Below are 26472 nucleotides of genomic sequence, written 5' to 3' on the forward strand. Positions count from 1 at the left end.
AGTTGATTCTTTACTGTCAATGCTATTATTTCAGAGATATCTGGCGTGTGATTTCCAGTTTCCTCAGTGCTAGTGTCTTCTGCATTTGTACTGGATGGACTCGGGGCCTGAGACTGCATTTTGTTCCTTCTCTTTGTCATTTTGTATCCCACTGTCTTCTGATCTTTGGTGCAGAGCTTAGATAGTTATTACCTTAGCACCAGGTCAGGATCTATGAAGTTCAGATTCTTCCAGGTGGGTGTTATTTGGATCTGGATGTTGTGCTCCACTTCTTTCTGCTGCAGGCATTAGAGTTGAACCCTTTGTGTCACTCTGGCAAGATGTTCTGCTCCTGAATCAACTTTGCAGGTAGTTCTGCTGAAGGGTTCAGTGCTGGGCCTGCACTCTGGGTCGAATGAGGATCCATGGGCCCGGGGTCGTCTCACTCACTCTCTGGGCCTGTGCTCTGAGACTATTCAGGATCCTGCAGGCCCTCGGTCGTCTCACTCACTCGCTGGGCCTGCGCTCTGGGTCCGTTCAGGATCCCATGGCCCCTGGTCAGCTCACTCACCACCGGGCCTGCGCTCCGGGTCTATTCAGGATCCCGCAGGCCCTCTGTCGTCTCACTCAGGATCCGGAGGGCCCTTGTCCCACTCCTGTAACACTGTTTCTTTTCTTTGCCTCTAACAGCAATCCTCCTGGCTCAGCCTCCTGAGTGCTGGGATTACAGGCATCTACCACACTCAGCTGTATTTTCTCCTATTAATGTAGATTCTGACTGCATTTCCTGTATATTTTAACTAATACATATATATTATGTATATACTATATACATATATATATATATTCAGAGCTTATATTAGAGAAGTTTATGAAGTGCAGCATCCAAGTTTCGCAACCCTACTCTCAAGATAACCACTATGATTGTGGGCATTTTTTTTCTGCAACTGGCTACATATACATGTCTGCCACCATCTCATTTTGCCAATTTCTTAATAAATAAAAGAGTATTTGCCTTCATAGGACAAATGAAACTAATGAAATTTGAAAAAGGAAAAACTTAAGATGCAAAGCAGCACTTGCCATCCTTATTGTTCCTAACTCTCCACACTTCAAAAAATTCTTCTAAGGGAAATAAAAATGGTAGTTTATGTTCACATCTTCTTCATCAATAAAAGCTGGCCGGGGCACACATATTATTTGTGAGACATAAATATTGCCTAAGTTTCTAGCCTGACATATTTAAGCAATCAGTAAAATTTCTACTTTAATTAAAATGATATTCATATCTCAAAACCCCACAATCATTAATAATGACAAGCAAAATAAGTAAGTCATTCTGATAATTTAAAGGCATACTTTATTATGCTCTTTTTTTATTTCTGGCCTTTTGGGACATGGTCTCACTATGTAGCTTACGCTGGCCTTGGATTCACTATGTAGCCTAAGCTGGATTCAAACTCATAGCAATCCTCCTGTCTCTGCCACTCAAGTGGCATGTGCCACTATAATGTATTAAAAGATAATAAAGCGCTGGAGATGCACCTCTGGGGTTCAGTGCTTGCCTAGAATGCACAGGCCCTTCTTATAATTCCCAGTAACACACACATACACACAAAAGGTTAAGAGAAACATTTCTATTTTCATAAAATAAAAGCCAAATTACCAAACTACAGCTGAATCCAAACTTTTGTTTTTAAACAACAAAATCAGTTCAGGGCTCTGTCTGAACACATCTCAGTCTTTCCCACAACATGCTCTTAGGAATCCTTGAAATAGTCAAATTAAGATACTGAATAGAGATAGTTTTCCATGTTTGTTATAAGTCCTAAGCATCCAATATCTAATATTTTCACTTCTGAGTAAGAGAAAAAGCATTTTGATCCATCAATTCACCCACTCGCTCCTGAAGGACATTAACCAACTCTGCTATTACAAAGACGTGTCATCAATATCTTGAATGATGAATTTTTTTCCTAGGGCATTAGATTCATCCAAGTACAGCAGAAACTGTTTCATGGCAGGATCACATTCTATAAGCACTCCTTTCAAAACGTTGACCATCTTTTCCCAGTCAGGAGGTGCAGATGTCTTCAAGAATACTCCACCCATGCACCCTGAGCACCTTCGCGTCGCCGACACTGCGCCTGCGCCTCATGTCGTCACCCCAAATGTTTTTAGTTCTTTATAAATTTTAGATAGAAGACCTTTGCCTGAGTGATTGCTAGTTAAGACTTTTTCCAAATTTGTGTGTTGTCTTTTCACTCTGTTGGTAATTTCTTTTGATGTGTAGAAACTTCTCAATAGTAACAGGTCCTAGTTGTTAATTCTTTCTAGTATTTCCTGTGTAATTTGATTTTGTTCATGAAATGCTTATCTTCCCCTATATCTTCAAGATTTTCACCTACTTTCTCTTCTAGGAGATTTAGTGTTTCTGTTCTAATGTTTAGATCTTTAATTCATTTTGACTCTAGTTTAGTGCATGTGATAGACCCAGATCTAGTTTTAGTTTTCAGCATGTAGAGAGCCAGTTTTTCCAGCACCATTTGTTAAAGAGGCTATCTTTCTTCCAGTGAACATGTTTAGCCCCTTTGTCAAAGATAAGATGGTTGGGTATATTTGTAGTTGGTATCTAATCTATTCCATTGATCCTCAGGTCTATTTTTTTTTTTTTTTTTTTTTTTGCAAATGCCATGCTGATTTTATCACAGTACCTTTGTAGTATAATTTCAAGTCAGGGACTGTAATGCCTCCTTCCTTGCCTTTGTTGTTCAGGCTTGCCTCTGCTATTCTGGGTCTTTTCTGGTTCCAAATAAATTTTAAGAATGATTTCTCTAGATCTGTGAGAAATGTTGGTGGTATTTTTATGGGATTGCATTAATCTATATAACAATTTTGGGAGTATGGCCATTTTCACAATGCTAGTTCTTCCTATTCAGGAGCAAGGAATATCTTTCCATTTTCTGAAATCCTCTTCAATTTCTTTTTTCAGAGTACTGTAATTTTCACTGACTAGATCTTACCCTTCTTCAGTTACATTAATTCCTAAGTATTTCATTTTTGGCAGTGCTATTGTAAAAGGTATTGTTTCTCTAATATCTCTCTCAGTGTGTTTGTTATCTGTGTAGAGGAATGCTATTAACTTTTGGGTATTGACTTTGTATCCTGCTATGCTACTGAAATTGTTTATTAATTCTAGTAGCTTCTTGGAGTTTCCTGTGTCTTCCAAGTAAAGTACCATTCCTGGGTCTTACACCTACAAATAATGATAGTTTAGCTTCTTCTTTACCTATTCTTATTCCTTTTATTTCTCTCTCTTGTCTAATGGCTCTAGCTAATGATTTCAGAACTGTATTGAATCAGAGTGGTGATAGAGGACATCCTAGTGTTACACCTGAACTGGGAGTAAAAGATTTCAGCTTTTCTCCATTTAGAATTATGTTAGCATTTGGATTGTCATAGATGGCTTTTGTCAGATTAAGGTAGAGGTCATCTATTCCGATTTTCTGTAGGGATTTGATCAAGAATCAGTGTTGGCCTTTGTCAAAAGCCTTTTCTGCACAGTTGAGATGATCATATGGTTTTTGGATTTGGCCCTATTGATATAGCATATTACATTTATAGATTTATAAATCAGTGCAATTTCATTGTAAAATATAAAAAATCTAGCCAGACAATATCTGGTTATTGTTCCTGGGTACTGAACATGAAAAATGTATATTGAGAAGACTAAGTACACGAAGGTCATGTGAGAGTAATAGAAGGCACTGGGCACATACAACCTGGAGAAAGACAGTTTTACTCTTGATAAGGACCCCTCTGATGGACAGAGAAGTGCACTGCAGTTTATTAGTATATTCCTCTGATTGTGGCTAGCACTCATAGTCAAAGTCCAAAGATAGAATATTGATGATGTGTTTATTTTGTTCATAATATGCTAGTTGTTTATGATGGTGCCAGAGAAGTCCTGTTGCATGAATGGGATTGTTATTAGACGGGGTGAGTTCTGATTTTGACAATTTCTAGTCTAAAGATAAATATAGATAAATTTTAACTAAAGTTAAAGATAAATTTATTGTAACTTATGATAAACTTTATTGTTTTATTTTATGAAAAAAGGTTTAAAAAAAGAATCTCATAACACAATCATAGGAGAATAATAAGAGTTAACACATTGCCTACTGTCATCTTCAAAGAACTTACTCAGAGTATGAGACAAGGGGATAAAAAATTCTCCAATCAATATTAGCACAAATCTTCCTTTTCAATAAACTAAACTGACTTGCGTTTTTTCCCTTTTCCCTTCCCCTGCTCCCCATCCTAGTTCTTCATTCCCATTTTGCAGTGTCTATTGTACCTTTTAAACATTATTTACTCTTTCAGTTTCTCACACCAGGGAGAAAATATGGTGTTTACACATATGAGTCTGATTTATTTCATTTATGAGTATGGTCTCAAGTTGCATCCATTTACCTATGAAAGCCTCAACTTTATCCATTATGGCTGAGTTATACTACATTGTCTATAAAGACCACATCTTTTTTATCCATTTCTCAGTTGGTCGGCATTTGGGTTGTTTCAAAGATTAGGTCTTACAAATTCTGCTGCTACAAACATGTGTGCACATACATCACTGTGGAAGTGTTGTTAGTTCTGGAAAACGCTCAGACTGGAATAACTGGGTCAAATGGGACTACCAATCCTAGTTTTGGGGGGTTTTTTTGTTTTTGTTTTTGGGGGTTTTTTTGTATTTAGGACAAGGTGTACAGGATGTACAGGATCTCATTGTGGAGATCAGACTCATAGAGATCCTCCTGTTTACAGCCTCCCAAGTGCTGGGATTACAGGGACATGCCACCACACCCAATATCAATCAAAGTCTTAAAGTGCCTGCAGGGGCAGAGCCAGCAGGGATTGAAACAAGCCTGGGGATTGAAATCCTGGCCCCTGAATCTGCTTCAACAGGCATTTTAATCCACTGAGCTACTTGGCCAGCTCCACCAATCCTAGTTTTTTTAGAAGTCTCCACATGGATTTATATAGTGGTTGCACCCCTCTACACTTCCACCAACAGTGGAGAAGGGTTCCTTTTCCACCATAGCCCCTCCATATTTGTTATTGGTTGATTTCTTGATGATAGCCATTTTTTTCTGGAATGAGATGGAATCTCAAGGTTGCTTTAATTTGCATCTCTAAAAGAACCAATGATTTTGAACAGTTTTCATATCTTTATTTGTTATTTGTATTTCTTCATCTGAAAAGTGTGTATTCATCTCAGATGCTGATTTTTGGATTAGTTCTTTGAATTTGAGGAGTCTAAGGTTTTTCAATTCATTATATGTTCTAGATAGAAGTCCTTTGTCTGAGGGATAATTGGATAATTTTTCCCCACTCTGTGAGTTGTCTTTTCACTCTGTTGATGACTTCTTCCCATGTGAAAACTGTTTAATAAGATGTGATCTTACATTTGAAGTATTTCCTGTGAAGTTTGATTTTTGTTTATGAACTTTCTGCCTATGCCTATGTCTTAAAGATTTCCATCTACTTCCTCTTCTAGCAGATTTAGTGTTTCCATTTTAATATTTAGATCTCTAATCAATTTTTACTTCAATTTAGTCCATGGTGATAAACATGGATCCAGTTTTAGTTTTAAGACTGTGGAAAGCCAGTTTTTCCATCACCATTTATTCCAGTGAATGTGTTTAGCCCTTTGTCAAAGATAAGGGGGTTGAGTGTATTTGTAGTTGTATCTGCATCTTCCAGTTTGTTCCACTAATCCTCAGTACTGGTTTTTTAGTACCATGCTGATTTTACAATGGTAGCTTTGAAATACAATTTGAAGCCAGGAATTGTAGTGCCTTCTGCCTTGCCTTTGGTAACCAGGATTGCCTTTGCTATTCTAGGTCTCTTCTGTTTCAAAATGACCTTTAGGAATGTTTTGACTGTTCTGTGAAGTATTCTAATCATATTTTGATCAGGATGCATTACATCTGTGTAACAATTTTAGGAGTTTTTCCATTTTCATTGAGTTGGCTTTTCCTATTCATGAGCAACACATCTTTTCATTTTCTGATTTTACAGTATTTCAATTTTCAATAGGCAAATCTTTTACTTCCTTTGTTAGATTGATTTCTAAGTATTGTTTTGATGATATTTCTTCAATCCAACTTACCAGATCGAGATAAGGACCATCTATTGCGATTTTTTTAACTGTAGACTCTAGGTTGCTAAGCATCCCTGCATTGAGGCTGGAGGCACACACCATTAATAGCAGGAAGAATGAGCAATAGTCCACAACCTTCTTCTGAAAGAAATTCCATAATTCTTCATTTTTACTTTAACTATAATTAAATCTTAGTCTTAACGAACATGAAGAATTTTTTCTTAGGTGAGGAATTATTTCACATTAAGGAATTCAATCTTAATTATTATTACATTCTTTCGTCTTCTCACATTTTCAGTCCATCATAGTCATTACTGAAAAAATGACTGTCCAAAGTAACCTTACCACTTGATTTGGTAGGCAACCGAACTGGCCTCAACTTCTCTTCCCTTTTCCCTCTTCCTACTCCTCTTTCTTGCCTTCCTTTTCCTTTTCTGCCTTCTCTATCTCTCCTTCCCTCTTTTATTCAGGCCTTCTTCCTTCTCTAAGAGTCCTTATGTCTGCCCACCTTCCAGAACACAAAGCCAGAATCCTTGGAAGCTCAAGCTAGAACACTGCATAAAACAAATCAGGCCTGGGTCTAAATATAAGGGCACAAAAGGCCTTAATTCATTGTGGGTAGTGAAGAGATGAAAGCCTGGAGGGCGAAACACAAGATAATAGTTTGCAAGTAATCTACACTCTCATTCCCAACATAAGTAACTGAAAAGAAAGAAACAAAGAGGTTGTAGATTCCTAATTATTTTCCAGTGGGATTGTACTACAAGATATTACCTTTAAGTAAAAGGTACACAAAATTTCATGTCATTCTTAAAATAGGATATGAATTATAATTATCTCAGAATATAATGTTTAATTAAGAAAAAACACATTAGCCTAAAATCAGATGTCAGATATTTCATGGTCTTATTAGTTCATAGAAAATGTACTTACTTGCCTCCCCAAAAGACTGAGACTTTGGTTTTATTTACATAGAAATCTGTAGCTCTTGAGGTTTTTACACAGTAGTAAGTTGGACAAATTGGTTTTTGTTGAAATTCCCTTACTTTTTAACCTGACCATGTGTTTAGAATAGTTCTTAGATTGAAAAATCCCAAACAGAACCATAAATAGCCTTGTTGAGACACCAACAGAAATAAATGACAGCGTGCATGAAGAGAGAGAGAGATAACCGGGGAATGTGCATCCTGCAAGAAAAGAACATGACATAGCAAGAAAAGAACAAGAAGAGTGAAGAGCTTTAAATTTTTATTTTTCATTTTAAATCTTATTGCAAGAAGATTGAATAAGGTTATAACAAGTGCAAGCTAAAATAATCATCTCATATCTATTAGAACAACTACCACCAAAACATGAAAAATACAAGCAAGGATATAAAGAAAAGGGAAAGTTTGTATACTTTTGCAAGAACAAAAATTAGCACAACTATTTCCATTTTGGAAAATAGTACGGAGCAGCTTCCTCAAAAATATAAATAAATAAAACAAATAAAATAATCCAATGATCCAGAAATCCCATTTCTGGGTATATTGTCTAGCCAAAGGAAATGAAATCAATATGCTGAAAAGATATTTGCACAACCATGGTCATAATAGTCCAAACATAAAATTGCCAAAAAAACAAACAAACATAGAATTGTCATAAATGCCCATGAATAGATGAATGGATTTCTTAAACATGGAATTTATACACAATGAAATATTACTCCATTTTTTAAAAGTCTTTTATTTATGAACTCTTTCTCATTGCTGGGACAAATACCACAGGTTAAAGAAGGATTGCTTTATTTTAGCTCACAGTTTGTAGAGGTTTCAGCTCCCAGTTAGCTAGTTCCACAGCCGGGCAGCATGACAGATGAGGAACAGTCCATAGTGTGGCAGGCAAGAAGCGGCATTTGCCCTTTTTATTCCATCCAAGAGAGACCTACTGGGGCCGAGGAGATGGCTCTGTAGAATAAGCACTTGCCTGGCAAGTAAAAGGGCCTGAGTTCAATCCCCGGTTCTGGAAAAAAAAAAAAAAAAAAAAACCTAAGATAGACCTTACTGGTTGGTGCCACAAACACACATCCAGGCTGGATAGGTCATCCATCTTCAGTACATTTATTCTGTCACACCCAGAGCTGTGCTAACTAACGCTGTATCACATACTCATGATCCAGTCACTTCCAAAAACCCCACCTATGAATGCATGAGGCTGTTGGAGGCTCTCTAGATATAGGCCGTAACAATGAGTGAAATGTAGTAGACATGATGCTAAGTGAAATAAGCCACATACAAAAAGATAAATTATCTCTTGATGTCCCTTTTATATGCAATCTGTAAATCTGAACTCAGAGAGGAGAAAATAGAATGGTGGTCACCAGTGACGGGTGGTGGAGCCCTAGCAGAGAAAGGAGAAATGGTGGTCAAAGCTTGCAAAGTTTTCAATAAACCAGAGGAATAATTTCTGGTGATTAATAAACAACAAGGTGACAATAGTGAATGACAATGCACTGTACATTTCAACTTGTTAAAAGAGTAGATTTTAAGTGTTCTCACCACAAAAAATTATAAGTATGTTAGTGATATATATGATAAGTAATCTGGCTTGCTTGTTCTATAATAAATATTTGTATTTAAGCTTCACAATATACTCCATAAATATATATCTATGTTACTATTGTCAATTAAAAATAAAGATTAAATTTAAAAATGAAAAAGACTCAACTCAAAAATAGGTCAGAGACTTATATGTAAGACCTGGAACTGTTAATTTTTTTTATGCAATGCAACTTTTTAGAAATATGTGAATAAGAGACTGGGCATGGTGGTGCATGCCTATAACCCCAGGGCGAGGGAGGCTGAAAAGAGGAGGATCACTACAAGTCTGAGCTGCATAGTGAGACCCTGTACCAAATGCATAAAAAAAAGAAATATGTCAATAAATGTTAGTGATGACCAAAGTAGTAAGAACCATGAGGCACAGGGAAGAGAAGACAGCAGGGCTGTGCAAGTGAAAGCTTGAAGTCAGGCAGGGCACGAGAAGCCAGCCTTGCTGATGGCCTTGGGCCTTTCCAACAGCCAAAGCAAAAAGCATGTGTGCCTATGTTAAAAACTATATTAACAAAAGATTTTGTATTAACAAAAGATTTTTGATTTTTTAATTCAAAAAACAGCACAGAATTTTTTATAAAGTTTATTTGCTGAACAAATGAAATAAGATTTATTATAAAGTAATACTACTTTAAGTTGCAAAATAAAATAAAATATGATTATATTAACTGCTTTTATACCTTTTAAGACAGAAATTTGACCATATGCTTCTTAAATTAAGGATCATTGGTTTATTATGACTTATTTCCTGTGGCACAGCACCTGCCTAGCAAGCATGAGTTCAATTCCCAGTATAAAAAAAAGGATATAATGACTTATTTCCTAATTTTTCTCTTTTTTTATGTGTATCTAAATTCTCATTAATGCCTTTCTCTATTGTGTGAATTGCACAAATGTCTGTAAGGAATATTGTAAAAATCATTCATATACATATATATATATATATATCTGAATATAATATGCAATTAAATTTACTGTGAATTAGAAAAGCATGTATGATCAATTGCATGATTATATGATAAATCTTGACTTATTTATCAATAATGTGTATCCCCATGAAAGTGACATTTCAATTTATTCAATGTCATTAAGGTTAAAAAAATTAGTTGTATAGTTCAGTAGAAATAGTTCTAGCAGGGACCGAAATAACAGGACATAGGTGTACAGCAATTTTGGTTTGATTTAAGAAAACTTTGCCTTATGTTAAAAGTGGAAAAATTACATTTTTTAAGAAAACAAAAGTTTATTTTCAATCACTTTGGGTAAGTATCAGTAGTGCAGTAAACTGAAGGCCTTCATTGTCCAACAAGTTAAAATAACTGAGAGGTGGGATGTCTGTTTTTTAAAATATAATGAAAAAAATGACATTTGACAATGCACTCTGTATGGAGGAGTATAATTAGATATAATAGGGACTATGAAACTTTGAGTCCTTTGCTTATTACCAGCACTCTGCTTACCATAACCAAAATAGCAGCCAGAAATGCCACATCTTATTCTCCTGTGTGTTATTTAGAGTTCTGTTACAGTGGAGCCCACTCTAGTTATTTTAAGCACAAAGGCCAAAGGCCTAAGCCCAGGGAATGAAGTGCTTATAATGTGTTGAGGCTGAGCCTCAGGACTGACTGCCAGAAGGATAAAGAGCCAACTCCGAGGAAGCAAAGGCTGCCAGCTCTGCCTCCATTCTGAAAATGGGAAGTAGAAGGTTCCCCCAAGCTGTTAGGAATGCAGACAACCTAGGGCAGCAGTGGTGAGCCTAGGACACATGCGTCACTGCGTTTTTCTTTTAAAACAAAAGATATTATTCTATGAGGGTTATTTTTTTTGCTAAACAAAATCCTCAGTATTCAGGTTCAATTGCACTGTTGGCATTTTGTGATAAATAAGGAGGGTTTGGGTTGCATTTTGACGCTCAGTTTCTGAAACAGTCGCCATCACTGACCTAGGGATGAGGAAGCTACTGCAGTTGTTCCTGTGGGCTCCAGAACCATGCCCCACCAGTTACAGCCACACTAGCAACTAAAATTGCATTAACAACAACAGCTAAGAAATACTAATGACCAGTCACCATGTAGTCCCCACAAAGCTGGTGGCAAACAAACTAACTAACCAAAAACAACTCTAAGTGTTCTTGAGCTCAGTAAGCTTGCCTCCAGGAACAGGCAAAACCATTGCTTCTTAAACCTCACTTGACTACATCTGAATAGTATTATTCATCTCTAGTATCATTCACATCTAGATGTCCACCTCAGAAACAGCAATTTTAGCTGCCTGGCATCCGGAGGCATGGGGAAGGCAGCATGTGGAATGTATGCAAAATTAAAAAAGAATTTTTTTTGACCACTATAGCACATAGTAGACTAGGAAAGTTACAAACAAAAGATATTTATTTGGTGTCTGGTTCTGGTCCAAGGTAAAAGCCTCCCATCAAGTGATGGCAGGGTCCTGAGTGAGGAAAGAGGATGTTCAGTGGGTAGAGACCTAACCAAGCTAGACTTTGTGGCAGACTTGCTCTTGAGATTCCTCATTCACCTATCAGCTCATGATGTGGATGAACACATTCATGTGATCAGAGCCACCTGGTCCTATGGCTTAATATTTCATAATGGAATTAAATTTCAACATGAGCTTTGAAACAGACAGGCTATATTCAAACTAGAGTCTAGTAACTCATTCAATCTTTTAAAAAATAAATAATGGGCAGGCTAATAGTGTGGAATCTGAGCTGCTATCTCTGTGAGCAGATTCCTCTTGATGGCAAGTAACTAGAGGGCAGTCCTTTGTTCATTTCAGGGGACAGAAGAAGAGAAGATCAAGCCCTGACCAGCAGTATAGATAAGAAAAAGTTTGTATTGTGCCATGCAATGTTTAAAGCATTAAGACTTCTATTTATTATTACCAATGTGGTAAGTGCTCAGTAAAACAGTACAAAAACATGCAAGTGCATACAGTAAAAGTTAGTTTCTTTTCCTGACTGTCCACTGCCACTCGGATGACACTGTGTGATAAGTTCACCTGAATTCACTGTATTTGAAGTGCCCTTTGTTTCTGGTGCTTTACTAAAAAAGCCAGAACCAAAGCACTGCACTAATAGAGAATCTATCTAGTATGTGCAGCAGTGTCTTGATTTGGCTGGTTAATCTAATGGCTGAGGGGAGGCCTGCAATGCACACAGTGCCTATTCAGCTTGGGATCAAATGTAATTTCATGGAACACATTTCCTAGCCAAGCAAAGTTTCCTGTGTCAGATGTGTTTTATCAACTTTATAGTGATTGGAGACTTTGTGGTTATGGTCACATTGATTGTTAATATTTGAATATCTTAGAGAATGTCGGCCATTTTCAGTAAACATTAAAAGAGAAGAGCTATAATTTATTACATTCTAAAATACTAAAGGCAAACATTTAAATAAGACTTTTATTTCCCTACCTTGTCTTTCAACAGTGTTCCTTCTTTATTATGCTCCTGTTTGCACCAGAAAGTAAACATTCTTTAACCATCCTTTTCATATCTTTTAAAGAAGAACAATAATCAGGACTCCTCAAAGTACTTGCACCAATGAAACATTTCATTCTCTAATCATCCAATCAAGTCCACTGATCTTTAATTTCATTTACATTAAGGCTACACCAAATCGAGATTTGGGCTTTGAATTTTTATTTCTGCAATTATTGGATGTATGCATTTGAGACATTTGTAGTATATATATTTTGTGCTTGTGTGGGTGGAGAGAGTAATACATGCATATGTGTATGCATATCTTTTTTTCAAGCACATTTATATACTATCTCATTCAGCTAGCACAATTCTATGAAGAAATAGGGTATATGTTATTAGCTAGCTTCATCATACCTCACTATGGTTTACTACTTTCGTCAACATAACGCAACTAGTGAAATGTCAAAATAAAAGTTGGACCTTCTATGTCTGAGTTCAGTTCCCTATTCCCTGAGCTACACGTCTTCACACAGAAATCCTGAAATATGGCTGCAGCACTTGACAAAAAGTGGGGAACAGGAAGAGGAGGCCAGGCAGCATCTGTTCCCCTCCCCCTGTAGCACTTCGCAGCTAAGGCTGTGCGTGGCTGCACCTGTGTACACTTGGTGCTCCTCAAGCAGGGAAAGTGCTTCTCAAACTTCGCATCTCAGCTGCTGATCAAAATCTTTGTTCAGCTAGAAATTGAGTTCTACTTTTAAGTCCTCTTAACAATAAGAAAACTACCAAAATCTAATGTTGTTTTTCTTAACAAATGCTCTTATATGGCAACTATAATTAATATGGACAAAATGAGTTCATAAAGATAAGAAATTAGAAACCAGTCATCCCACCATTCAAGTACTCCTATCACTAAAATTTTGTTATCTATCCCTTCTTTCTAGTAACCATTTTAAGAATGAAATTATACTCTATATTCTCTTTTCTGATGTAGTTTTTCCATCTAGAACTAGACAACTATCAAAAATATATTTCCAGGTCATTAAATATTCTTCTACAAAAACTTTAAATGAATATCTCATTGCACAATATCAGTTTACTTCATATCTGTATTATTCACATTTACATTCCTCAGACAAAATATCTGACATACAAGATTTAAAGAAGAAAATACTTATTTTGGTTCATGATGGCAGAGATTTCAGCCCATGCTATAATGGTTCCAAGACAGAAGAGTTTCTTACCTCGATGCAGCCAGGAAGCAGAGAGAGAAAAGGAAAGAGATCAAGAAAGATAGACTCTCAAGGTCAAGTCCCCCATGACTCTTCCAAGTAGATCTACCTCCTAATAACTCATTAAGCTATGAATTAATCATTGGATTAATGGCTAATTGTTCAACACCCCTAACATCCGTCTCTGGATGGTGGGAAGAGATGGTTAATATTGAGTCTCTATTTGCTTAGCTTTAAAAAATTAGTAAAGAACATTTCTGAGTATCTGTGTGGGTTGTGGGGGTTACCCTGGGCACTATATCTGCTCCCTGACCCTTTCTCTCCGGTGTCCTTCCTCTGTGTTCTGTTTCCCAGCTAGAATGTAGTGAGCAGCGTGGTCCCATCATATTCTTCTGCCATACTATTTCTGCTTTGGACCTCACTGCCATAGACTGCCCCTCCCCTAGTTGTAGGCATCAGGTATTTTGTTTTAGCAACAAGAAAGCTGACCAAAGCAAGGGACACTTTGTGGTTAAACCATAACATTCTCCTACATTGGACTTCTTTTTGCTTTTTAATTTCAGCTGCTATTTATGAAACCAGAATTACACTACTTTTACTTCACTGAAGTGTACTTCTCCCATTCTACAACTCATCACATAAATTGTCTGTAGTCAGCTACATATTCTTTGTAGGTTTTTAGTATGGGATTTTATTTTTTTAAAGGTAATACAAAAATAGTAAAAAAGAAAAAAATATTTAGAAACAACACAGAATTTCATTAAAAATGACAAGAATCCAACAATGGTTATTATATTGCATATTTTTGTTTTCAAATCATTTGTTCAGATTATCAGGTATAAGCATGCAAAATTGGTCAAAAAATTTAAAAGAGAGAAAAATATCAAGTATTAACTGCTCCTTTAAATAGACCAGCAGAGATCAGCAGTACAATTATCCAAGCTTTCCCATTGTTACACATATATTATTTCTTCTTCCCTTCTTTCTTTTTGGGACTTACAAATAAATTCTATTCTTCGCTATTATAGGAATGATATGTTTATTTCACTTCCTGTCTTTTGTGAGAAAACTAACCTAATCTCGCATGCAGCCCCTGGAAGAGGTAACCCTACCCATCATATTATACTTCTTCTAGTGCGATAACCAGCTAATTTGATGAAACCAGTCGATGTATAGGTGCTCAACAAGCAATCAATCTAAATCAGACAAGAATTTTAACAAAGAAATCTACAAATTCAATAGAGAAGAGGCATTTCAAATGAAAAGCGTCTGTCACCTAATACAGCCAAAAGAAACTTGACTAAAATTTACATTGTGATAAACTTTGAGACTGAATCTTTATTGTTTGTTATTATTTTAGGGGATAGTTTCTAGATTTGAGATTGTTAGCTCAATTTTATAAATTTTCAAAAGCTTTTGATGCACAATCTATCCTCTTATTGCCCCCAAAAGCATTGAACCAATTTATTCTCCTTCAATCCACCAATAAAGTTAATTTACTTTACCAGTTTGATTTTCAAAATGGCATTTTGTTGTCTTAAATTGCATATTTGTGATTTTTGACTGAGCTTTAATATTTTCTGTGGATATTGGGCTCTTTTTTGTAATTGCTTGTTACATTATTGCTCATCTTTTCCTGTTGGAGTAATCATATTTTCCTCATTGATTTAAAATAATTCCTAATATGTTTCAGATTTTAATCTTGATGCAGGACTTTAGTTATTGTGAGCTGGTAAGAATTAGACAAAAAGGGCAGGAAATGATGGGCCAAGGGCTTCGGGGCAGGTCGGCAGCCTGAAGAGGGTTGAGTTAGGATGCATCCTGCCTCCTGCCTCATCTCCTTTTCCCTAAACCAGGGTCTCCAATGGGGAGACAAGTATCCCTGGAAATCATTTATAGGACTTCGTTCATTCAGAGGTACACAGGCATAGATATTCTAAAGGAAATTAATACACAGATTTTCTGTATATGGTACAGGGTCTCACTACGCAGCTCAGTCTCATAGTGATCCTGTTTTCAGTTTCCCTGGCCCTGGGATTACAGGCTTGCACAACCACACCTGGACTCCGTGGCTGGCTCAGCACACCCGGGGTTGGGACTGGCATGGCATGCCAGGACTGAACCCTGTCCCTGTGCTTGCCTAAGCAGGAGCTTAGTCTGATGAGTTCTCTCTCTCTCTCTCTCTCTCTCTCTCTCTCTCTCTCTCTCTCTCTCTCTCTTTCTGCAGAACCAGGGATTGCACTCAGGACCTTGCACTTGCCAGGTAAACGCTTATTCCACAGAGCCATCTCCTTGGCCCCGGATGAGCTATCTCACCAGCCCAACATACAGATTTTCAAATTTCATTTGGCATCTTTCTAAAATTCTCTGCCTGAGAAACCCTTCTACTTTTGTTCCCAGTAGCATTTCTCCCACCATACAGAATCTTGCTCTGGGGATTTGTACCACCATGTCTAGTTCTGTGGACTCCCATCACATTTGAAAAATTAATTTGAAATAGTGCTAAGGATACTTAAAAATGAACAACTGGGGGCTGGAGAGATGGCTCAGTGGTCTAAAGCACCTACTTGAAACAAGCTTGGCAAAGCACAGGGACCACGGTTCGATCCCCAGCACCACATGCCAGCCAGCCCCGCCCCCTGGTGGGCTGAGCTGGCCACTCACACACAATAAATAAATGTAATAAATAAAAATAAATAAATATTTTAAAAAAATGAACAACTGATGCATGATTAGTAAGTCAGTCTGCAAGACAGGTGGTTACTAAATCTTTATAAGTTGTAATGGATTCAATTTGGTTCAGCCAATCAGTTAAAATTTATTTTATAGACCACTAGGTGTGTATGACTCAATGGCACTGAGTGATTTTGTTCTCACTACCTTTATTCCTATTTACATGAACAAGATCTCTCTATATTTTTATGAAGAGATGCATTTTTTTAATGTTGAATACTTTTTAACAATTACTTGTCTACGCCATTTGCATTGTTTTGATTGATTATATCTTAGTTTTATCTGGATTGTGAAAAGCATTTTACATTAACCAATAAACCTAACAGCTCAATGGCGCAACACAACAGCCCTGTGCAGCCCGATGTGCATGAGGGGCCCTTGCAAAGCTTTCCTGCATAGCCCTGCTTTCTCTTGCATCTCTGCCACCTAAGAGCTCTCCTAGCTTCTCACTGGGAAGTTGGGAACAGGAGGAAAGGAAGGGAAGAAAGGAAAACAGGGAGAACTCACACATTCTGAGAGCCTAGGACATGAAATGATCTGTATCTTTTCTACTCATAGTGCCAGTGGAAAACAGGAATGTGAGCTTCTTGGACCTCCAGGCAAAGAGAAGTGTGTGACAGCACAAAGTATTGTGTCTGTCACAGGTATGACTGATAATATTTACAATGACAACTCAATCCAGAGGAATAGCCTTCCAACAGAAATTTCCAACCAGAGGAAAGAAAAACAGGTGACTTCTCCCTAATCACAGAAAAAACAAGCTAAGGCAAATAATTGAGTTCTCTTAAATACAAAAATACATTTCATTAGAATTAAATTCTGCCAAAAAAATAAATATAGATTCAAAGGGAAAAAGAAATTATATAAAATTGCCAGCTTTTACTTAGCAAATGATAGTGTCAAGTTGTTGGACTATTTTACCTCTTTGTTTTGCTGTACTGTGACTTGAACTGAAGACCTTCACAATGAGATACATGTCCAGCCTCCACTCCATATTTTGTTTTAAAACAGGTCTGACTAAATTGTCCAGACCGGTCTTGAACTTGTAATCTTCCTGCCTCAACCTCCAAGAATGCTAGGATTGCAAGTGTGTAGCACCACCCCTGGCTAAATTGTGACACTGTCTATATTACAGTAAACATATTATAATAAGCTGGGTAACAACCTTACTTTAAAAAGCCAATATTTACAACAGGCCATAAATTACATCCTTGGCCATTATTTTATATTTGGATGAAATGTTTTAGATTACAACATAAAACTGAAGGAGAGTACATACGTTTACAAACTTCCTTTAGGGGCTGATTGATCAAAATTGTTGAATACTAGTGTCTTTAGGAAAATAGCTGCTCAGTTTGATTTATTATTAAAAAACTAACAAGACAGAGAGAAAAATCAATTGCTAACAGACTGTTTCTCTTGCACTGAATTTGCATCTCCATGGGCTACAAGCCAGTCCTTTAGGACCTCAGCTGCCCAGGAAGCCGAGGGGTGGAGAGTTCCAGGTACGGAAATGTTCCATTGCTTGGGAAAGCTCACTTGAGAAGGTAACAAGCAGTCTCACCCTCAGCCCCACATTGCTTAACTCTCCATTCAATCTACCTTAGGGCTTTAAGCCTTCAGCCCTGAAGTTAGTGAATTCTTATGGCCTCGCTCATCAGCTAGTTATGCTGGACCAGTCTCCTAGCTCAATAAACGACTTATCTCTTTCCAGAAGAATCTAAAGCACCCTATCTCTTTGACTGCCAAAGACAGCAGTTGCAGCCAGAAGTCCACCTTTCCTCCCTAAAAGGGCCCATTGACCTTTATTGCAGTGAAAAAGCTTATGAAAACAGTAAATGACTAACCTTACTGTCCTATAAAATAGATCTCCCTGTAGCCTCTCCTGTCTCAGCTCCACTGAGAACCCTGTAATAGCTTTCCTCATAAAAGCCTCTGTGCCATTTCTCAGGTGCAAACTTTTACAGAAGTACAACTAGGGAGTTCCCGAAACTGCTTGAAGAAAGATCATCCAAGAATAATGCCAACTGTTCAGCAGGTGTTTCTGGGCCAGAATGTGAGATCACTTTATTTTTGCACTGGCTCTTTGGAAACTTGTATAATTGGTGACTAGCAATATGCTGCATACATAGGAGAGGAAGCTTATGCAATAATACTGAAATTTTAGGTGTAAATGTTTTTATTAAGGTGAAGAATTATTTATTCTAACTTTTTCTAGGACAGCACTTTTATTAATAGGAAATGCAAAATGACTCTGTATCAAGTGAGGGAAAGCCAACACTGTTTAACATAATTAATTGATATGGCATACGCACTATCTAGTTAGTAAGACAGAAAGTGCACAAAGAGTTAAAGAGGATGAGCAAAACTTGCCATTATTCATTCATAACATATTCACATAGAGAAAAACAGTTGGGTGGAAAATTCTTATAAATATAAGATAATCCAGTAGGAAACATAGTTGTAAAATGTGATAACCAGTAACTTTTCTATAAAATACCAAGTTAGAAAATGTAATAAAAAACTATTTTAAATAACTTCTAGAATAATAAAGTATATTTAATCAAAAACAACATGCAGGATATATATCACTGAACCTTGAAAGAATGAAATAGCATTCCTATTTAGATTGAAAGATTAAATTCTCTAAACATGTCAAGTTTCCCTAAATTAAATTATAAATTGAATATAATGGCAATAAAACTGTCAATAAGGTTTTTTATTACTTTTGAAATCAGATGTGACAAATGAAGATATTCATTATGCAATTACTTTAGTTACAATAGCATAGAAAAACCTGAATATACATCTAAAGGGAATTGGTTAAATTCTGGTATTTCCCAGAGGATAGCATATGATATCTTACTTTACAAAAAATAAGAGAAATCTGTCACTGGGGATGAGGAATAAAAAGCCAGGTAACAAAGAGCTCACATTTTTACTATATTCTTTTTATCCTCAGAGTGTTTTTATTATGTAGATGTCTTAGCTTTACAGGAGAAAAACAAATAATTGTTTTTCAGCAATAAATTAATAAGAAATTTAACCTTAACAAAGAGTACTTGTTCAGTTTAGCAATATTAAAATGTAAATGAGAATTAACATCTAGCCAGCTAGACAAACTCAGTCAAAACCTACAGAAATTCTTGCCCTTCTGCCTAAGAAGGTATGGAGGACAGAAAAGGCTTGACAGGGAGGAGACAGCTAAAGCAGTCTTCCTGTAAAGTGCCTAATATTTACACTGTCATATTTATTAAAAAAAAAAAAAAGCATGGAATAGATGTCTAAGCAGCAGGGGATGTTTAATAAATTTCAGTACAGCTAAATTTTATGTGAGTGTTAAAATGAAGGAAATAAATCCAGGACCGGGGAGATGGCTCAGTGGAATAAGTGCTTCCCTGGCAAGTGCAAGGACCTGAGTTTAATACCCGGCTCCACAAAAAAAAAAAAAAAAAAAAAAAAAAAAAACAAAAAAAAAAAAAAAAAAAAAAAAAAAAATCCATACATAACATGAAAAGATGTCCACATTTATACTGTTAAGTGAAAATACAAATTGTAGAGAAATGTATGTAGCCTCCTCCCTCTCAGAGTAGAAAATTCATGGGGGGATAAGATGATAAATCCCTCAAGAAGGCGTTGCTTCATCCGCTTCTCCTAAACCAGGCTGCACCACCCATCTTTTCCCGAGTTTTCTCCACAGAGACTGAGAGGTTTCCCACCAGCACATGGATGCTGGTGAGCTGAGTACCGGCCCAGCACTGACGCCCGTTTGACCTTAGCAACTCAGAGCAGGGCTGTCACCACCACGCGAGGTCTTAGTACTTGGTTCCTACAGGCTGCTGAGGAGGTGTCCACGAGGGAAAAAGGGCGGGATTGCTGTGTCCCTTGGACCTGAGCACGATAGCGTCAAAATGCCACCAACGCCTCAGTGCAGTCACAAATGCCTCCAGGTTCCCCTAGAGGGAACTTCCCTTTTCTTTTTTTATACTTTTAACAGTCAGCACGTGTCTACTTTTGAGAAAGCAATTTATCAAACCCTTTCAAAGTGTAAAGGTTCACACAAACAGGAAAAAACAAGAAACAAAAACTATATTTAAGATAGCCTTAAGAATGAACTTCACCTTCGGCACGCACACGCAAACAGCTTATGCAGCACGATCGTGACGAAAGCATTCGTGACCACCCCACGTGACCCAGCGCGGAGCTTGAGTTTATTTTGTTTGTTTCGTGTTGTACTCAATTTTCGTTTTCCAAAACTGGGAAAATATCAATGAATGATGTATTTTCAGGGAAAGATTAAATAAATTAGATCAATCGTTATCTTGTAATATAAACTACAATTTGTACTGCTAAAGTTTTATTAGAAAAAGCTGCTAAAAACCTTATAATCTTTTGGTACATTTTTAAAAATCTTTATTCATTTATCTTGAATCACATGACTATCTCTTCCTCCTCCCCCATTTAAAAAAAAATCTCTGAAATAATTTTAGAGAAGAAAATATGGTTAATGGAGTTACAGGATATATAGATAGATAGATAGATAGATAGATAGATAGATAGATAGATATAGATAGATATAGATATATATATATTTTTTCTTCATGTAAGTTGTTAGGTTTGGTTTTTGTTTTTGTTTTTTTTTTGTTTGTTTGTTTGTTTGTTTTTTGTAGCCTAACTTCTGAGCTCCAGTTTGAAATCCTCCTACACATATAATTTTTAATGATGAGTGAACTGAACCTTTCCCCTTTATTCATAGAATCACTTCTATGAAATGTATCTGTTTGTTTAGTAATGAATATTTTTTAGATTTAGAATTCTTTCCTGGAAGTGACATAAAGAAAAATTGTGGTGAAATAGTCTTCCTAAATATCACTACAAATAATGTCTTATTTTCCTAAATCCTCAAAGACATTAAGGGACAATGGACTTTGGAAAACAGATACACACACCTCTTCAGGGAGTGTAGACCAGGAGTCCGGGGGGTGTGCAGTATGTTCAGGGAGTGGGCGCTGCCCCAGCTATGGTGAGTCACTCGGAGGAGAAGGCACCATCAGGAGAACGCTGTCATTCACAAGCCTAGAGCATCATTACTGGAGGAGGACAAACAAGCTAAGAGCAACAAGCAGGCCAGGGTCAAGCTTTTGTAGAGAGAGCCAGCCCGAGCAGCATAGTGAGACCCTGAACAAATACATTTTTAAAAACAGCTATGGTAACAAGAATTACTTTTCATTACTCTTTTAATAAAAACAGTAAAAAAATATTTAAGATAATCTTAGAGAAAAATTACAGTTAACATCACTGCATAATTTTTTTCAATTTTACATTATTTATATTTCTAATTATTTGTATTTCTGAAAAGTATATAGTGATATTTAGCTAGTTGCTACCATAGATATTATCTATTCTTCTTTCAAATAACTTTATATCGCAATCATGTTCCATGTAATTCTCAAAATGGTTATTTTTAATAATTGCATAAAGGCAGATTCCTTTTGGTTTTATTAATCTGTCATTCGCAGTATCTATAATAATGCTCAGTGAATTCAGATGAGAAAACAGAATAATTCTTTTTTTGTTTGTTTGTTTTTTAAGGAAGGGTCTACAGGGTGTTCAGGGTCTCACTACTAATAGGACTTGTAGTTATCTGCCCGTTTACAGTTACCCAAGAGCTGGGATTAAGGTGCATGCCACCATGCCCAGTCTCAGTCGCCATCTCAGTGGGCTGCAGGGGCAGAGCCAGCACGACAGGCCCAGGGATCGAGCCCCTGGCCCCTGCGCCTTCTTGCAGGTGCCTTAATCTGCTAAGCTATTTGGCTGGGCCTGAAAACAGAATAATTCTGAGACTATTGGTTGGTCCAAAATACTTCGGTTCAAATGTAAGAAATGTCAGACTCTCGGCCTTACTTTTGAGGCCTAAAAACATGAAGGATGAGTATTTCTACTTTACAGGATTCTTTGAGGGTCAAGTCGGTTAACCTCTGTGGAGCCCAGTGCCTAGCACATGACGAGCAGCCAGCTAACGAGAGCTATTATTATTAATATATGGCATGGGTGTGTTGCCTTTAAGTCATTTTTTGTTCTTGCTATTACAGATAGCTAGGCAATGACATCTCTATATAATATTTTGCATCTGTTCAGTGAATTCCTCATATCTAATTCCTACAAATCAGGCTGCTGGGTCAAAGAGTTATCACAGTGATAACTTTTGAGAGAAGTCCCTTCATTTTCTGCCTTTGAAGAAAATTTGACAGTACGAAAAATAGATACAAGTTAATATAAAAAAGATGATAAACTAAAGAAACCATGAATTTACTTGGCCAGAGTAATTTAGTAAACCTCCTCTTAATTCATAAAACAATACAGACATACCAAAAAGGAGCTCTATTCATTTGAATGAATATAAGTATTTCTCAGTCTACCACATGCTTGTCCCATATTGAGTGGTAATCAGTAGTTAGAGGACTAAGAAGATATCTTGGTCTTAAAAACTCAAACTCTGTATAAGAAGGTAAAATGTGAAGAAAAGACTATAATCAGGTGTCAAATTGCAGTTTTAGCCATACTTGGTGGTGCATGCCTGTAATCCCAGCACTCAACAAGCTAAGGCAGGAGGATCACCAAAAGTTCAAAGCCAGCCTGAACTGCATAGTGAAGCCCTGTCTCAAAAAAAAAAAAAAAAAAATCACCTAAAAAGATGCCAAATCCATGGTATAGGCCCTACTAGGCATCATTATCCAAGTAATTAAGACTGGGTGCTGTCTAGACCTAACTGGCAGACAGGAAAACATTTTCAAAAGACCAAACTAGTTGGCACTAAAGGAAGAAATATGTTATTACCCAAGTGATGACTAAATCAAGCTCCACATTCTTCTCAGAATCTAGCCTTTCATAAGCACCTGCCTGGCAAGTGCAAGGTCCTGCATTCAGTTCTCTGTATCAAAAAAAAAAAAAAAAAGAAAGAAAGAAAGAAAGAAAGAAAGAAAGAAAGAAAGAAAGAAAGAAAGAAGAACATTAGAATGTAACTTGTAATAATTCCTTTCTATCTATTCCAAATGAACAGGACAGCTAGGTGAAAGGACCGCTTGCGCTTGAGCCATGAGTTTCAGCCAGGGAAGCCCAAGTGGAAGGCCCAGGAGTAGAGGTGGCCAGTCCAACCTCAGTCGAAGACTGCACGTGTTTACCTGCTCTGCCAATGGACAAGCAAATTCATCTCCACTGGTTTCTAGGTGCACGGCTGATGCGTCTTAATCAAAATCTCACACCACAGGCTTCATCACCCTTCAGGGTATGTTTGCCTCATCGTCAGGAACTACATTTTAAAATACCTTTCCAAATTTCTATTTGTGCACATTCAATTAAAAAAGATAACTTTTACAGGTTTTTAGGGGGTCACATCCCAGGATACAACAATGTAAAATTCTCATTGCAAATAAGCACATCAGCACAAGATGCAAAAAGTAACAGTGACAGCAATTAAACAATACACGATAGTACACATTGTGGTAACTTTCTTATGGAGATTTGAAAAATACTCTGAAAATAAATAGAATGTCCTTTTATGGAAGAGGTAATGTCATATCTTATAAACTTTCCTTTTATATTACTGCAATATTTAAAATCAAATCCAAAGGGATTGGAGCTTTTTTTAAAAAAAGGAATTAGGGGTCCAGCTCCCTCACTTCTTTGAGGAGAACGGGAGCATTGGTTTTCAGAGAGCCAAACCTGAAATAGAAGCAGAGCCCTCTGATGTCATTGAGAAAGACTTCCTAGTTTCCAGAAGCCCTTTTTGTAAAGGGACAAACTCCATATAGAGAGTTCTTTGGCCTTTAAAATACTTTGCCAAACATATTCTTGTGCCGTATCCAGTAGTTACTAACTTGAGAACCACTCACGGATCCTCAGGAATTGACAGGCTCCAGATGCCCCAGAAGGCTTTAAGCCTCCTCTACACCAACAGAAAGAACTGCTTTGCCCAAACATGTTGCAACCGGCTTCCTTATATGGCGAAAAGTGCCCTGCCCCTTTAAGGCCAAGAGACCTGGCTGCAGACAGTCCCTGGGAAGTTTGCCGGCAGCCCCATCCTGTGTCTGCTCCTTGCTGCTGTGCAGGTGAGTCCCCAAATCCTCTCTCCCCAGTTTGCTCCCGGTATTCGCTTTCCAAAAGGTAGAGAATGCTATTCAGACAGGGCTGGAGAATCTCAGCCTCAGGAGAAATGGTGCTGTTTGGAGAAGTTTAAGGAAAAGGAAGAAACAAGGTTACTAAGCAAATGGGCCGTAATGCAGCCAGCGAGGATGCTTGTAACTTCCCTGGGGAGAGGAAATAGTGAGGTTACTGAAGGCCCCAGGCATTCCGGGACAGAATGGGGGACAAAAATTCAAGGGGACCTGGGGGACAGATTTTAGGCAATGCCAGAAGAGGTGAGTTTGGACTCCTGAGCTGAGTAACCTGGTTTAAAGCAAACGTAGCTGAGAGGAAATAAAGCTGCAAGTGCAGAAGGCTTTGAAGGAGCTGGAGCTACAGGACTGATTGCAGAGCAGAAAGTACAGGAGTGCGGGAAAATGTTTGCAGCCTCTACTGGCGGGGAGGGCTGCAGCCTTAACCCTTGCTACAGCCGGGCCTGGTTAGCGGTGGAGATGGACTGCCAGGAAGCATGGGGCGTGGGTGTATGTGTGCGTGGATCATGGCAGGAGCCCAAATGCGTGAATAAGACTACAACTGCCGAGATGTAGCTCTGCTAGCACCACGGTACCGTGTACTGAGCAAAGAGATTTCCTGAGCTCAGAAATTCTGTGTCATTCACAGCCAGAAGACTGGAAGAAGTCTCATTTAAGCTAATTATGGCTGTCATTTACTAATTCAGCTTTCTGATTTTTTTTTTTTTTTTTTTTTTGAATGGTGTTTTCTTTCATGAATAGTGTTGAATCTAAGAGTCACCATGAAAGGTCAGTTAAGAGACTTACTGACCATTTCATTCATTATTGACATCATCTCTTTAGTTATCTGTATTTTTTTTTTTTTTTTTTTTTTTTTTTTTTTTTGCCTAGGGCCTGGAACCTCTTATGATATTAATTTGAAATTAGCTAATAGAAAATTTAACAGACAAACATTTTGCTAGCAAATGTATATGCCAGTGAAAGGCTGAGATGTTCATAGTTGAAGTTGGGATCTTACTGATAACACAAAAAGGTGGGTGTGGCATGGGAGGGGAAATACTGGAGGGTCATTTTCTGTCTCATTCAAAGCCCTTTAACTGTGCTCAGTCATCAGCTATAGCCATAATAGAAGCCCACCCAGAAGTTTAAAAGGAGAGGTGCTACCCTACACGATTTGGGGTCATCTTCCCTTTGGGTTGAGTCAGGAGCCACTCAACATTCAGGAGGCAGTGGTTTCTGGGTAGTGGTGGTTGAAGGATTGAACCCATACACTGGATTAAAATTCTTTACATACTCCATACCTTTTAAAAATATTCATTCATCTGAGTAGCCCGTGAAGAATTCTTTGTATTATTAACTAACAAGCGCACTCTTGACTTGTTGGTGCTTTGCAGAGACTGGAATTTCTTGAGAAGATTCATGTGTGTAAGAGATTTTCTCTTCTTACTTCAGGTGGGTGGGCAAAGTAGTGATTGTGGCTTGCTAGATTAAAGATTTATTCGTGACTGTGGAATCAGAAAGGATTCCATATGAGCTTTTTCCATTGAGAAACACTAGTGTCCCAAGCAAAAGTTACCTTTTTTTTTTTTTTTTTTTGCAGTACCAGGGATTGAACTCAGGACCCTGCACTTGCCATGTAAGCACTTATTCTACTGAGCTATTTCCCCAGCCCCAAAAGTTAACTTCTTTGTACACAATATAAATTAGAGCAGAGTGCATGGGAATAGCTGTATTTTGGATTAAGCTAAATATAGACAACAATGTCAGACATGCACCTTTCCATATGAATGCAACCAAGAAAAGCAAAATCCCATCCCCAAAGCTGGAAAGGCTCTACAAGTAATATATAAGCTTTTATAAGTGACATCAAGGCATTTTAAAGGAAATAAATGTAGGACTTGTGGTCACACATACTGTACAGCTTCACATGGGCCATTTACTCTAACTCTATCTCTGTTTCCTCACCATTAAAACTGTGGATTGTTGGGAGAAACTTTCCAAAGAAGTGGTGAGACTGATTGGTCCTAGAATTGAGCAGATTTATGTAAAATTTCTAGTCTCTTCACTTATTCCATAACTTTAGACAAATTGTCAGCCTGAATCCCAGTATTGTTATGTATAAAGAAGGAAAATGGTTAACAAGGTTTTAAGATTAGAAGAAGCCAGACATCCCATAAATGTTTCT

The 26472-nt window shown here is 37.4% G+C and overlaps 1 protein-coding gene and 1 pseudogene across 1 annotated transcript in view; one reads left to right on the forward strand and one right to left on the reverse strand.

Moving 5' to 3' along the window:
* Positions 1 to 26472, forward strand: part of LOC101575222 (IQCJ-SCHIP1 readthrough transcript protein) — an 890224-nt gene that overhangs the window by 709913 nt on the left and 153839 nt on the right. The window lies entirely within an intron of this gene.
* Positions 1799 to 2123, reverse strand: LOC101574040 (annotated as a pseudogene).

This window comes from Octodon degus, unplaced genomic scaffold (assembly GCF_000260255.1).
Source record: "Octodon degus isolate 3935 unplaced genomic scaffold, OctDeg1.0 scaffold00115, whole genome shotgun sequence".
Classification (NCBI taxonomy): domain Eukaryota; kingdom Metazoa; phylum Chordata; class Mammalia; order Rodentia; family Octodontidae; genus Octodon; species Octodon degus.